Below are 15,258 nucleotides of genomic sequence, written 5' to 3'. Positions count from 1 at the left end.
AAGCTAAGTCAGGGCGAGTGCACACTTGTGCATACTGTAAGCTGCCAACTGCCGAAGCATATGGTACTGCTTTCATTTGATCGATCTCATACTGGTTCTTGGGACATTGGAATTTCCCAAAACTATCGCCCTTGACTATTGGAGCAGGTGTGGCTTTACTCGCATGCATATTATACTTTTTAAGAACCTTTTCTAAATATGCTTTCTGAGATAGTCCTAAGACTCCATTGTTCCTATCTCGGTGAATTTCTATGCCCAAAACATATGATGCTTCACCAAGATCTGTTATGTCAAAATTTGAGGATAAGTATTTCTTTGTTTCTTGTAGTAGACTAACATCACTACTAGCAAGCAGGATATCATCCACATACAAGATTAGGAAAATATATTTCCCATTTTTAAACATTGCATAAATGCAATTATCCTCAATATTTTCTTTAAATCCAAAACTTTTAATCGTTTGATTAAACTTTAGATACCACTGCCGAGAGGCTTGTCTTAATCCATAAATGGATTTCTTCAGGCGGCATCCCATATTTTCCTTGCCTTCCATGATAAAACCCTTGGGTTGTTTCATGTAGACCTTTTCTTTTAAATCACCATTCAGAAATGCCGTCTTAACATCCATTTGATGTAACTCTAAATCAAAATGAGCAACTAATGCCATTATGATTCTGAAGGAATCCTTACATGAGACTGGAGAAAATGTCTCATTGTAATCTATCCCTTCTCTTTGTGTAAATCCTTTTGCCACGAGTCGTGCTTTATACTTTTCTATATTCCCTTTAGAGTCATACTTAATTTTGTAGACCCATTTACAGCCTACTGTTTTGGCTCCTTTGGGAATTTCCTCTAAGTCCCAAACATCTTTGGAACTCATCGATTTCATCTCGTCTTCCATTGCCTTCATCCACTTCGATGAATGAGGGCTTCTCATGGCTTCTTCATATGAGGTGGGATCTTTTTCCATATGAACCATTTCTGTGTTATAAACTTTAAAGTCAGTAGAAATAGCTGACTTTCTTGGTCTTGTAGACCTTCTAAGGGCCTCAGTTTCTGGCACATTTTGTGCCTCAACTTCTGGCACTTCTTCTAAAATTTGCTGTTGCACCTCCCTTTCATGCTCAACAACGGGTTCAGTCGGCTCCTGACGGACAGGTTCCGGGTCTTCCCCCATAGCTGTCATGGGTGGAGTTGCAACTGGTAGTGAGAAAAATGGCTCCTGAATCATCGGATTAGGTGCATGCACCCTCTTCTCCTCAAGATCAATTTTCCGAGCTACCAAGCTCCCCCTCATCATTTCGTCCTCTAAGAAGACTGCATGTCTCGTTTCTACAAACTTTGTATATCTGTCAGGGCAGTAGAAACGAAAATCTTTTGATCTGTCTGGATAGCCAATGAAGTGGCAACTTACTGTTTTGGGATCTAACTTTGCAATGTTTGGATTAAACATTTTGGCCTCAGCAGGGCACCCCCACACCCTGAAGTGTTGTAGGGAGGGCACCCTTCCTGTCCATAGCTCGTACGGTGTTTTGGGCACCGACTTGCTTGGTACTCTATCGAGAATGTGAATGGTGGTTTTAAGCGCCTCCATCCATAATCCCAATGGCAAGTTGGAATAACTCATCATGCTGCGCACCATATCCATAAGTGTACGGTTGCGCCTTTCAGCTACTCCATTCTTTTCTCTCAGAGTGGGATACATTAAAAGCACATGAGTTATCATATTTTTCTCTTGCCAGAATTTCTCCCGCCATACGGGATTTTTGACATAATATTATGTCAGCTTTACCCCGTTACGCAAGTATTTTCCCAGACTTTTTCCGCCATGCAGGTTTTAACATAATCATCTTTTTCCGCCATGCGGATAATTCCCTGTAAAGGAACATAAATGCCAGAATTGGCTCTTTTGACTGCATATTCAATCATCAAATTTAGGAATAAATCTGAATGCTCTTTGACACACATGCTTGATCCGACGTTGGTCAAATTAAACACGCATGTTACTTTTTTCATCTCAAATCATGTTGACTGAAAAAACTTCTTCATAGAGAGTACATGAAAGACATTCATCAACCAAGACTCTGAATGATCTATCTCTTTTCTTTTTATGCCATTCTTTAGAGAGAACATACTCCCTCACGTTATGACTTTCTTGGTCATCTTTTGGGTCACAAGTACCCAGCCATTCGCTTTCACGAATGAAAGCATGCAAAACTTTTAGTCTGAGAAAACTTAGCCAATAATCAACAATGATGGGCATAAAAATAACCCTACGTTGGTCTGGTTAAAAGAAATGCACATTAAACTTTTGAAACTTTCTTTTATATTCTAAATCACCATTGTGGCAGAATTAGAATAAACATCATCCTTATACATTAATTCCATATCACCGTTGGGCGGAAATGGAAATAATGCATATAACTTATAAACAATGTGATGATAGTATTTCTATTAAACAACTTTGCTAAGAATTAATCTTCACCATCAACTTTATTGCAGCGGGAACAAGAAATATACATTTCTCTAGTTCAAGAGCATTTCTTGATCTTTATCCGTTCTCTGAAAATTGACCACTTTGATACAAAACTTATCAGAGATTTAAACTTTGAACATAAGACTCATAGAATTATAGCATTGTTATCATCAACGTTGGTCAGAAAATAACAATACCACATTTTAACTTTAAAACAAATATCTTTCTTTTGTCATAGTGGAAACTATCTGCATCTTATTTCACCCACAGGGGAAAAACATTGCTAAGAACATTTCTTCCAATTAAATTTTCCCGTTGGTTCCAATTTAATTGGAGGATAAAACTTTTACTTTGCAGCGAAAACTTTATAATATTCTATTCAAAAATAATTCTGTACTCTTTTACTCTCTAAGCAATTTTAACCGGTTGGTTCAAAAAATGCATTAGAGAAGCAACAATTTAATATCTTACTTTAGTTCGATTCACTTTTAAAAGAGCACCTTTAAATTTCAATAATGAAACATGATCATGTTATTAACAACGTTGGTCATAAAAATAACATAATCATATTCATTTAATAATTCACTTTAACATGCTCTTAAAAACTTAATTCTATTAAACTTTTATTTTCTTTGTAAAAGAGCATTAATTATTTACGCAGCGGAAAACATGAATAAAAAATCATGAACTTTTTAAGCTTTACATAAACTTTTCTTTGACCGAATAAGAAATCATGAACTTTTTTAATTTTCTTTATAAAATTTCATGAACATTTATTTTCTGAAAATTTCCTTTTTGCATTTTCAGAAACTTTTTCTGTCACTTTTCTATTTTCTAGACAAAATTTTCGTTGGAAAAAATTGCATAGGAAAGCTATTTAATATCTGCCCAGAAACTGGACAAAATCGACAGCAGCAACGGCGTGCGGCTAAGGCCTCGGCCCAGCGCGCGGCCCAGCCGGCCTGGACCCAGCGCGCCCGCGGCGGCTGGCCACGGCCCAGCGGCGACTGCGCCCGGCCTCCCTCTCTTCCGGCCCAGTGGCCCAGGGCGGGGCTAGGGTTTCGATCTAGACCGTCCATAGCGATCCGACGAACCAACATCGTTTTCGCCTGATCAAAGTCGATCGATGCGGTGAGGGGCGAGGCGAACCCTAGTCATTTCCTCCCCCTCGCGCCGCTCGGTTCGTTCTCGCCGCTCCCACTGGCTGAGCACGGGGATGCGCCCCGGCCGCCCTGTCCGGCCGCCGGCGGCGGCGGCTGAAGCCACCGCGCCGCGCGCCTCCTCTCCCTTTCTTTCCTCCCTGTTCTTTCTCCTGTGGCAGAGAGAGAGAGCAGCGTGGCTGAGCCCTCCTCTTCCCCACTGCGCGTGACGACGGTCGAGTGGCGGTGAGGTTGGAGTTGCGCCGGCCGTCGGCGACGCCGTGGATCTACCACCGCGCCGGAGCCCCTCCCCTATCCTTTCTCCCTCCTTTGTATGTACTGTCTCCATCCACCACCTCCCCACAGAGAGAAAGAGAGGCAACTGCCGCACGACGGCGACCTAGATGGACGGAGCGGCTGCGCCCCTGCCGACCCCTTCGCCGGTCGCGCGTTCCCCTTGTGGTGAGCGCGCCGCCGTCGAATGGGTCGGTGGTGGAGTTCTTTGCCCCTGAAAAGGGGTGGTGTTCTTCTTCTCGATGCCTCGGCTTGCCGATGCGCATCGAGATCGAGAGGAACGGCGCGGCCTTGCGGCGGCACAACTTTTCTTCTTTGCCCTTCTAGGGTTCTTTGGGGGAGGGAAACTTTTTTTTCTTTTTCTGTTTTTGTTTCTTTGTACCGAAATCAACTAGCCCGATCTGGCTGATACCATTGATAGAACTTTGGATCGGAGTAGGCTAGTAGATCCGGTGAACCTACCTTGTTCGGCAGTGGATGAACTCGAGCCGGAGGCCATCGTGGTGCTGGGGCGCACTGCGATGGCGGAGAGTGGGCGAGGTGGTGGAGCTTCCCGTGAGCACCGCGCTAACCCTAGATCGGTAGGGATTGTAGGTGGGGATTGTGGCAGCGATTAACCTCGTGAATAGCGCCCCGGCCCCCACCTCTATTTATATAGCGCGGGTCACAGGGGCCCACCAACCATGGTTTGGTTGGGCGCCCCCGATCAGGGCGCGAGTCAGGGACCCGTTCGACCCGTTGGGCTCGAACGGGAGAGAGATCAACCTAACACGGCCACCATGTAGAAAGACATCGGTGTTTCTCCTTGGCGCTCGTTCAGTGGGGAAGCACCGGCTGTGACGGCTGCGAGGCATGGATGGCTGGCGGCGTGACGGCTACAGCCGGCGTCGGCGTTCGTGGTTGGGACTGCAATGGCGTGGGCGAACAAGGAGAGGCGTGAGTAGGTTTCGGTCTCAGATGGGGATGGAAAGGAGAGATGCGTACATGGTGAGGGGGCGAGATACCGGCGGCGTATGGAACCCTAGCCCAGGTCCGCAATGAAGGCGGCGGCTCGTCTCGTTCCTCGGCGGCGGCTCGTCTCGGATCGGCGGCATTTCAGGGATCCGCGAGCGCGAGGGCGGCGGCGAAGGTATGGATGCGAGTGCGAGGGCAGCGGCGACCTGGAGGCGGCGGCTCCTCTTGTTCCCCGGCGGCGGCTCCTCTCGGGGCTGGGGCGTCGTTTGAGAGATGAAGCAGATCGAGATCTGATGAGCCTGGTTGACTGTTTTTTTACGTGCGGCCTGAGATACGAAAGAAAACCAGACGAAAAAAAACGACGAGAAAAAACCTACGAAAAAAACGGACGAAAATGGTGAGACGAAAATTAACCGGCGGAGACTACCAACTGAGACATTAGGAGTAGAGATACTATTAATCTTAATTAAATTGTGCTAAAATGTTTAAACCGTTCAAACAAGTCCCAGACGCACATTAAACTTAACTTAAAATTTAAAAAAAACTTACGCTATCGCCGTGGTCGTCCTCGATGCCGCCGTCTTCTTCACGCGCCACCATCCTCATCGTCGTCCCCGGTGAGCTCGATGGCTGCCAAAGGTGGGCAGGCAGCCCCTGTAGTGGCTGCATGGCTGGAGGCCTGCACGACCTCTTCCCGTGCCAGGGACGGTGACCACGCCTCGGCGCCCACCTACTAGGGCGGCATGGAGATGTACTCCATCGTGCACGGCACCGTGTCCGTCCATGCCAACATCTGCCCCACCATTGTTGTCAAATACGTCTCGACAACACCACCCTCCTCCTTGACGATGGCCTCCTGCAGCCCCGGGGGGATGGCGACGTCACCCGCGGTTCATCTCCTCGAGCCCCTATCACTTGGCCTCGTCGTGGTCATAGACGGACTCCTCAAGAACCCTCTACACGAGCTCTTCCTCCTCCTACTCGGTGGACATGGGAGGTGGTGGTGGCGGCGACGGCGAGGAGGAAGGCGTCGGGGTATGCCTGCGGATCCATGCACGACCGAGCGGCTCGCTCGCTCGGACCATGACTGGCGAAGTAGGACTGCCGCCACAGGTCGTGCTCGTCGCGGAACCAAGTATCCCATGGTGGGGAGTCCATGGCGTACCTAGGGGCAGGGGGATGCGGCAACGCTGGATCTCCTACCAGCGAGCTCGGCAGCCGACCGGGACCGTGGGGATTGGCACGTGGTCCGCAGAGAGATGCCAGTAGTTCGGGAGGTGGACGTCGCTCCACGGCAGCGACGTGCCGGTCTCCTAGTACCTCATGGAAATCTCGGTCTTAACATATGACCGGTGTGAGGCGCGGCTACCGGCGGGGCGATGGTGAGCGGCAGAGAAGGTGGAGCGGTTGCGGCCGCCGGAGGAGGACACGGCCTTGTGGTCGTGCCTCCCCTTGCGTCCGGGGATGCCATGCCAGCCCATAGCCGATGGCGAGGAGGTGGAAGAGTGGCGGCCGGAGCTAAGGTTTGGCCGTGTTAGGTTTCGAGGATGGACGTGTTATCGGGAGTGGAAGTGTGGACTGGCCGGTCCACGGCTTCCACATTAAAAAGGACGAGGATCATGTGGCCGGGTGGCTGACACGCAGGTCCGCACGCGCGTGCAGATTAAATGTGGGCAGTGGGAAGTTGGTGGGTGACTGCCACGCGAGCCCGAGGTAGACGCGGAGCGGGTGCGTGGGCGTCCGTTCGCTGTCCATTTGGACACAAACCGGACGCAAGTTTGCGCCGAAAATGGGGTGGGCCGAAAGCCAAACGGACAAAAAAAGTGGGGTCGAGCATTAGGCCATGGCGTTTGTCCGTTTGGACCAAAACGGATACATCCAGACAAGACAAGGTCGTGCTTTGGAATTCGCTTAGATCTTTCTCCCATCTGCGACCATTAAGCTATTTTATAATTGGACAGTGGACCATGCAGTTAGTCAAGGGCCTGTCTAGTCAGCCCAAAATACCTTCAAGAAAAACTAGTCCAGCGTAGCCATGCGGGCGCCCCTATGCTCGCCTTCAGCAAAAGGGGCAGGAATCCTCGTTGAAAGGGAGACCGAGTGGGCCGACCCAGGAGCGCGGGATGCCACAACCTCTTTTTTCTGTTTTTTTGTTTCGTTTCTTCCTTTATTTTTTTTCTTTTGTATAAAAATATTACGAAAGAAAATGTTGACCAAGCATTTGAAAAATGTTGAATGTGTATAAAGAAAATGTTTATCACGTATACAAAAATGTATAAAAAATGTGTATAAATTTTCTGATCATGTATTTAAAAAATGGTAATCAAGAATTTGAAACTTGTTTGCACAAGTATTCAAAAATTGTTGATCAAGCATTTGAAATTTGTTAAATGAGTATAGAAAAAGGTTTATCATGCATTAAAAAATGATGAATTTTTTATCATGTATATAAAAATGTTAATCACTCATTTGAAAAACCTGTTGATCAAGCACTTGAAAAATGTTAAATGCCTATAGAAAAATGTTGACCATGTATTAAAAATGATGAATTATTTATATCATGTATATAAATATGTTAATCAAGCATTTAAAAAAATGTTAAACAAGTATTCGAAAAATGTTGATCAAGCATTTGAAAAATATTAAATGTCTATAGAAAAACATAGACCATGTATTAAAAAATGATGAATTTTTTTATCATGTATACAAAATGTTAATCAAGCATTTGAAAAATGTTGAACAAGTATTTGAAAAATCTTGATCAAGCATTTGAAAATTGTTAAGTTCTATAGAAAAAATATTGACAGTGTATTGAAAAAATAAGGATTTTTTTATCATATATATAAAAATGTTAATCAAGCATTTGAAAAAGAATGTTGAACAAGTATTTGAAAAAATGTAGATCAAGCATTCGAACAAAGTTAAATGTGTATAGAAATAATGTTGATCATGTATTAAAAAAATAATTAAACTTTTTGATCATGTATAGAAACAAATATGAATCAAGCATTTAAAAAATGTTGAAAAAATACTTAAAAAATATTAATCAACCATGTGGAAAATGTCAAATGTGTATAGAATAAATGTCGATCATTTATTACAAAAATTTATAGTTTATATTAAAAAATGTTAGACGTGTATTGAAAAATGTTTTTGACATATTAAAAACATGTAGAATAATAACCAAAAGAATAAAGAAGACCGAAAATAGAAACAAAATAAAGAAAATAAAAAACAAACAAAAAATCCTAAAAATAATGAAAAAAAGGAAAAAAAGAATGAAGAAAGATTCAAAATAGTAAAATAAAGAAAAAGTAGAATAAAGAAAACCAAAGAGAGCAGAAATAAAATAAAAAAATTGTGAAAACTGATGAAAGAAAAAAAAACCCGGCTCAAATGGCATAAAGTGGCTAGCAGCGCACCTGATATTCCTTGAGGCGAGGGATCGTTCTTTGTTCTTCCTTTCGAGAGCTCCTGTACACCGCCCGCGTGCGGCCGAAGCGACACGCACACGGGCCGGCCTAATTATTACGCGGTAAGCGAATAGTGGAAACAAAAGAAAGCGCGTGCGCGGGATCGAACCAACGACCAGAGCTTGATTCTAGCGACGCTAGCCAGCGCAGCTAGCGAGCTCACATGTTATAACAGCAACTCCATTCTTAAAGCTGCAAGTACAGCTGCAAATCATTAAAAATAGCATTCAACATTTTTATGAAATACGTTGAACGAAATATAAAATACGGTTAACTTTTTTTGCAAACATACTGAACAAAAAAACAATATAAACATTTTATAGTATACGTTGAACAGTTTCTGAATATACAATGAACAAAATTTAAGTACACAATGAAACATTTCTAATATATGTTGAACAATTTAATAATATATGATGAACATTTTTTTAATACACAATGAACATTTTTATAATGGAAGGTGAACAATTTCATAGTATACAATGAACATTTTCTTAATACGATGAAATTTTATGTAATACGCGGTGAACTTTTTAGATAATATGAAATACAGAGAAGAAGAACAGAAACAGAAAATAAAGAGGAAACGTAAAAGAAAAAATGAAAGGAAAAAAGGAACCAAAATATAAAAATAAAAAAGGAACAAAACAGTTGAAAACCGGCCAAAGCAGTGAAAAAGCTGGAAGCAAAAAACCATAGAAGAAAAACGAAAAAAAACACGCAACAAACAAGGAAACAGCAGCGAACCAAATCCGTATGTGGGCCGGCCCATGTGGCGACTCGCTTCAGCGAAGGGTCGTCCTTTTGACGCCTGCGGGCGTCAAATAGGATCTACCTCTCGCCTGATCCGAGACAGAAGATGTCTCGCTTCAGGCAGACGCCCGATTGGGCTGGCCCAGGGCGGACAGGCCTTCAAAGCCTTTTTTATTTCCATCCTTTTTACATTTTTGCATTTCTTTTTATTGTTTTATTTTTCTACTTTTGCTTGTATTTCAAAATATTCTGAATATATCTATTATGAAAATAACTTTATATACATAAGTTGAAAAATATTAATCACAGATTCTAAAAATGTTAAACATGTATAGAAAAACATTTCTAATTTATTTAAAAAGTTGTATAATGTGTATGAAAAAACATCAAAACATATATATGTAAAAATGTTTTAAATGTATTTGAATAATGTTAAATGCGTAAATAAAATGTTCCTGATGGATACCGAAATGTACGATGTTTATAGGAAAACTACACATCAAAAAATATATGTTCAAAAAAAATGTTAATCATGCATTTAATTTTTTTAAACGTGTATATAAAAACTTTTCCCGATATATACGAAACATGTACAATGTGTGTGCAAAAATCTAGACATCAAAATATATATATTTCAAAATTGTTAATAACATATTTGGAAAATGTTAAATGTGTATATAAAAATTGATAATTATGTATAAAAAATGTAAACAAGTATATTTTTTGCGTGGTAATACGTGTCTCATTCATATCATAAGATCAAAGTACAAGTCATGTAAAGACCGACATGACAAAACTGAAAAGATAGCAGAACATCTATGAGCTTGACACCAACGCCCGTTACCTATCTCCAGCACCACCTCAGCAGCCACCGAAAAAAAGAATGACGAATCACCTTCTCACCCGAGCTCGACGCGGCTCCATTGCTGATATGCCGCTTTCGGACCTCGAAGGTGGCTCACGAAAAGTGAAGCCCTTGCCGTTGAACGAATCAGACCGGGACAACACCCCTGACATGCCATCGAACTCTAGATCTGGCACCCCACCATGACTAAGACGCCGAAGGAGGAAACCATACCTGCCATCCACGAAACACGAGCCCAGCACACGTTCCGTCTTCCAGATGTCATCGATGCAGACCACAATCTGCATCCACTACTGGACTACCTCCCAAGCTCCACGCCGGCTCTGGAGCAAACGCCGTCGCAATGGCCAAGCCCGAGGACACAGGTCCACCGCAAGGATGTCGCCGCCGCCACGCCATCCTTACTTGAACAGACTGGTTTTCAAATTCATACCCAACCATAGAACTGATGGCCTCGTCAGGGATGAATCTGAAGAATCTTTATTCAGCGCGTCATCGTCGCCGCCGAAGCAAAGATGATAAACAACCTCAAAACCTAGACTACGAAGGAGTAGAAACGATTCACACGCATGGATCCGGCGACCCCCCCCCCCCTCACCACCGACGACCGAGGGGAGCCGCTGGATGACTGGCCTCTCCTGGCGGCAGCTAGGGTTACAACGTATATGAAAATTGCATGTGTATGAACTAAGGTAGACATAAGAAAATACAAGTTTTCAAATATGTTGATCAAATATTTGAACAACGTTAAACATGTATATAAAAAACGCTCCTGATTTGTAAGAAAAATGTTGAATGTGTATGTAAAAGATTGACATCAAAATATATGTTTGAAAAAATGTTAATTATGTATCTGAACAATGTTCAACATGTACAGAAAAAATGTTTTGGACGTATGCGAAAAATATTTCGTGTAACAGGAAAAAAAATTAAATGTTTATGGAAGTATATTCTTGTTCTATACGGAAAAGGAAAGAAAAACCCAATGAAAATAGAGAAAAAAAGCAACAAAACCAATTAAAACCAGTGCAAAAGAATGAAAAGAGTGAAAACCAAGAAATAAGAAAATTGGTAAAAAAACTAGAAGAGAAAAAAGGAAAAGAGAAGAAAATAAAAAAAATATCAAACAAAAGATAAAAACATTGAAAAGAAGAAAGAAACAAAAATTGAAGAAACATATAGAAACCGGTAAAAATACGAAAAAGAAACGAAAAAATCCGGTGAAAAACAAAGAAAAAACACAAAACCTGAAAAAAGAGGTGAAGAAACAAAAACCCAGAAGAAAAAATGAAAAGAAAGGAAAAAAGCAAAGAAAATCGTAGCAACAACGAACATGCAATGAGCGAGCAAGGTATGCACAAATATTGGTATGCACATAGAGTAATTTAGAATAATATAACCAAATCAACATTTTTCTTTACTTGTCCTACTCATTCCCTCAAAACAAAAAGAAAATAACATACATAGAGTAACTTGAAATAATCCAAACCAACCCGGTACCTCCCTTTCCCGTCCTGCTCATTCCCTCACTCAATTCGATAGTGGGTATGGAATATATTTTTTGTCAACAAAAGAGAATATATTAATATCAAGATGATATCAATTACACCCAACCTCTGCAACAACATAATATTCAGAGTAAGTCTAGACATCACAGATGCACACAACAAAAAAATAAAAAGAAGAAAAAGGAAAACAAATGCCCTATTGAAAAAAAGAGGCTCGCAGCAGCAAGAAGGCACCACCAATGATGACAACACCTAGACTCCAAAAAAGTTTCTCCAAAAATGACGCTTTCTGGAAGGTTATAGTGCACAAACACCATTGTCGTCCGGTCCAACCATCATAGTTATATCCTGGGTTTTCGCTCTTGAGAAGGTCCAATCTCCAAACAATGCCTTCGATAAGGAAACAACTAGGAAGCCGCCATTGCTAGGTACAAGACCTAGGGTTTTCGCCCCGGAAACTGAGACTGCCAAGAACGAAGTCTGCCAGTGTCGCCGCCCCAGTCGCCGAGATTACTGCTGCAAAACTCCAATCGTCCTACACATAAACTTCTTCCGATCTATCCCATCCAGTCTTCCTCTCACATCACCGCCATTACCAAGAAGTCTCACACAGTATAAGTGTGTAGAACCTCTGGCCTTCGATCCATCTTGACATACCCACCTCCATTAATCCCTAGCCAACAAGGTGGATAATGTGATGTGGTGGCCCCGCCGCTTGTACCTCATCATGGCGATCCGTGCATGCTGTCGAAGATCTCGGGCAAAGGCCGCACAACGGTACTAGACAAGGAATATCTGTGGGCAGCCACAGGTGGCATCATACCCGTCGCCTCCGTCACTATGGACAACCGCGGATGGAGGGGCGCGCACCTCTCCAAAAATATAAAGGTTTTTAAAATTCAAGTAAATATCTATGAAATTCAAAATCGTTCCTGAAATTTGAAAAATGTTCACGTATTTATTTTTCATAAAATAAAAATGTTAATTATCTTTTTGGATGTTCATGTGTTAAATAAAAACTATTCATGAATTTTAAAAATATGAAAATTTATAAACTTCCATTAGTCCATATTTCTAGAAAAAAGTATCTCGTGTTCTTCATTTGCATTCCCACAAAAAATACTATAATTCACATTCCCGTTCTCCGCTTTTCCTTCGTGGCAAACTATTCCAAAAAGTTGGAATTAGAAAACAGAAAAGTAAAACAAAGAAAACCATAAAAAATGATAGAAAATAAAAGGGGGAAATCTAGAAGACCACCATAGAAAAACCAGTAGAGAACAAACAAAATAGGAAATGACGCAAGTCGTTGCTGTAGCTGGGCCTGTTCGTATGGCAGTGCTAGGTGTGTTGTACCAACTATTATTCAATATGAGTCGAATAATATGAATTTCAATAATAAGAAAATTATGCTGATGCATGCAAGTGTTTCTATTTTCCAGATGTCATAAATCAGTTGAGCCTGAAATATTAGTGCTACCCGGAGGGATCACGCCTGTTAATTCTTAATTTTCATCTTACAGATGGTATTATTCTCTTTGACCTAGAAATTATTGCTTAACTATCTCTTCCTCTCGCCTCCCTCTCAGATATGATTTCCTCATATCCATCCACCCACGCCTCTCGTCGGTGTTGTTGTTGACCCGCCAAACCTTCATTGGCCATACGAGCCTTGGAGGTGCTGGGGATCACGACCCGTGGCATATCTTAACCCATAATTCCTCTCTCGCTCCTCTAAGATTCGATCTCTTGAGATACAGCCGCCCACGCCTATCGTCGGCGTCGCCACCGGCCCGCCCCGTCTCAGGTGACCATATGGGCATTGGAGGTATGGCGGACCCCGACTCTCCGTCGACTGGAGGGATCTTTTCCTTTTTTTCAGTTAGGTTTGTGTATGTTACGGGGCGTCAAGACAACATCGACGCTTTTGAGTCCACTAGTATAAAGCAAGGCTTTAGAGGCGATTCTCGAACACACCCATGTGGCAGTCATTCCACTTGTTGGCAAGTACCGCTAATATTCGTACTAATGGAGGCGGTTACAAACCGCCTCCAATACTTGAAGAACCAGGCAGTTTCAGCCTATGAGCTGCTACTACTAGTTTAACTTTTCATGTGGTTCCACATGCAAAACCACCTCCATTTCTAGTTCAGGTTTGGCATTTTCTTTTAGCTTGATCTGTATTTCAAATTTACAACACACTTTCATAATCTCTTACAAACAAAATCTTGGATCGCATACACACACATACACACATGCATGCACACTATCGTTTCTCACATAAGTGCATTGCATCTCATAATACATTTACCGTTTTCCAATCATTGGAAGACAACATATACATTTCAATAGTTCACGAGCAACATATAAAACAAGTGCTGAACTCTGAAAAGTTGTATTGCGCAAACAAAAAAGCATATCTTCATTGGCTATGTCGTTGTTGTCATCTCAAGTAGTCTACCAATATGGCATCTTCATGTCACCTTTCCAGACCAACTGCCAGATATCTTCTTGATGGATATCTCAGCTCTATCCTACTAAAAGTAATTTTGAGTTAGAATATAAACATGATTATACATATATTAAACAAAGCTAATTTAAATGATTACATACCTAGAATTGTGGAGATCGAGCTACTGGAGAGAGATGGCGAGAATGATTATCCCACAAATCTCTATTCGACTTTCTGAACCAATAGTTGATGCAATGAGCTGACTCTGATTTGATAAATTTGTAATGTGATTGGCGATCTTATTCGTGTAGTGCGATTAAAATATAATACCCCTATGATACACATACAGATTAACGTGACCAATATAACCTAATGGTTTGTTGAATGGATGCAGTCAAAAAGATCATACCCCCTCGCTTGGGAGGTGGTTCACAAATGAACATACGTAGTCAGTACTTCCAAAATAAATAGCCAATGTAAACGAATTTCAAGCGGAGCTAATAAAATTACAATTGATTAGTATATAATTTTAAGTCTCTTAGCTCTACTCTCAGTTCGTATACACTATCAACTAACTGCATGACCATCAATAAATTTTTTGCGACATCACTAAAATCGGTGTACATATGTTCGCACAAAGTGGGAAAACATGTTCAACTTAGTGCAAAACTAGTAAAAGCAAACTCAAGTATTAAATATACCTAAACTCAAATTAACACACTAGTAATAGCTTAACCAAAACTTCTCTCAAACTGGACTAGGGTGGTGCGTGATGATGGACAAACATCACTATTGGAAGTTATCCATATTATGCTAAAAAAATCCAGAGCAAGGGCCTAATACAAACTAGAGCCGTTGCCATCCATTTTTGAGTGCCCGCCTGCTTCTCCGAGAAAAGAAATAGATCATGTGGATGTTGGGGAACGCAGTATTTCAAAATTTTCCTACGATCACGCAAGATCTATCTAGGAGATGCATAGCAAGGAACAGGGAGAGTGTGTCCACGTACCCTCGTAGACCGAAAGCGGAAGCGTTTAGTAACGCGGTTGATGTAGTCGAACGTCTTCGCGATCCAACCGATCCAAGTACCGAACGCACGGCACCTCCGCGATCTGCACACGTTCAGCTCGGTGACGTCCCACGAACTCTAGATCCAGCTGAGGTCGAGGGAGAGGTTCGTCTGCACGATGGCGTGGTGACGGTGATGATGAAGTTACCGACGCAGGGCTTCGCCTAAGCACCGCGACAATATGACCGAGGTGGAAATATGTGGAGGGGGGCACCACACACAGCTAAGAATCAACTTGTGTGTTCTAGGGTGCCCCCTGCCCCCGTATATAAAGA

The sequence above is a fragment of the Triticum aestivum genome, chromosome 3D (assembly GCF_018294505.1).
Source record: "Triticum aestivum cultivar Chinese Spring chromosome 3D, IWGSC CS RefSeq v2.1, whole genome shotgun sequence".
Taxonomy (NCBI): Eukaryota; Viridiplantae; Streptophyta; class Magnoliopsida; order Poales; family Poaceae; genus Triticum; species Triticum aestivum.
This window is presented reverse-complemented; position numbering follows the sequence as displayed.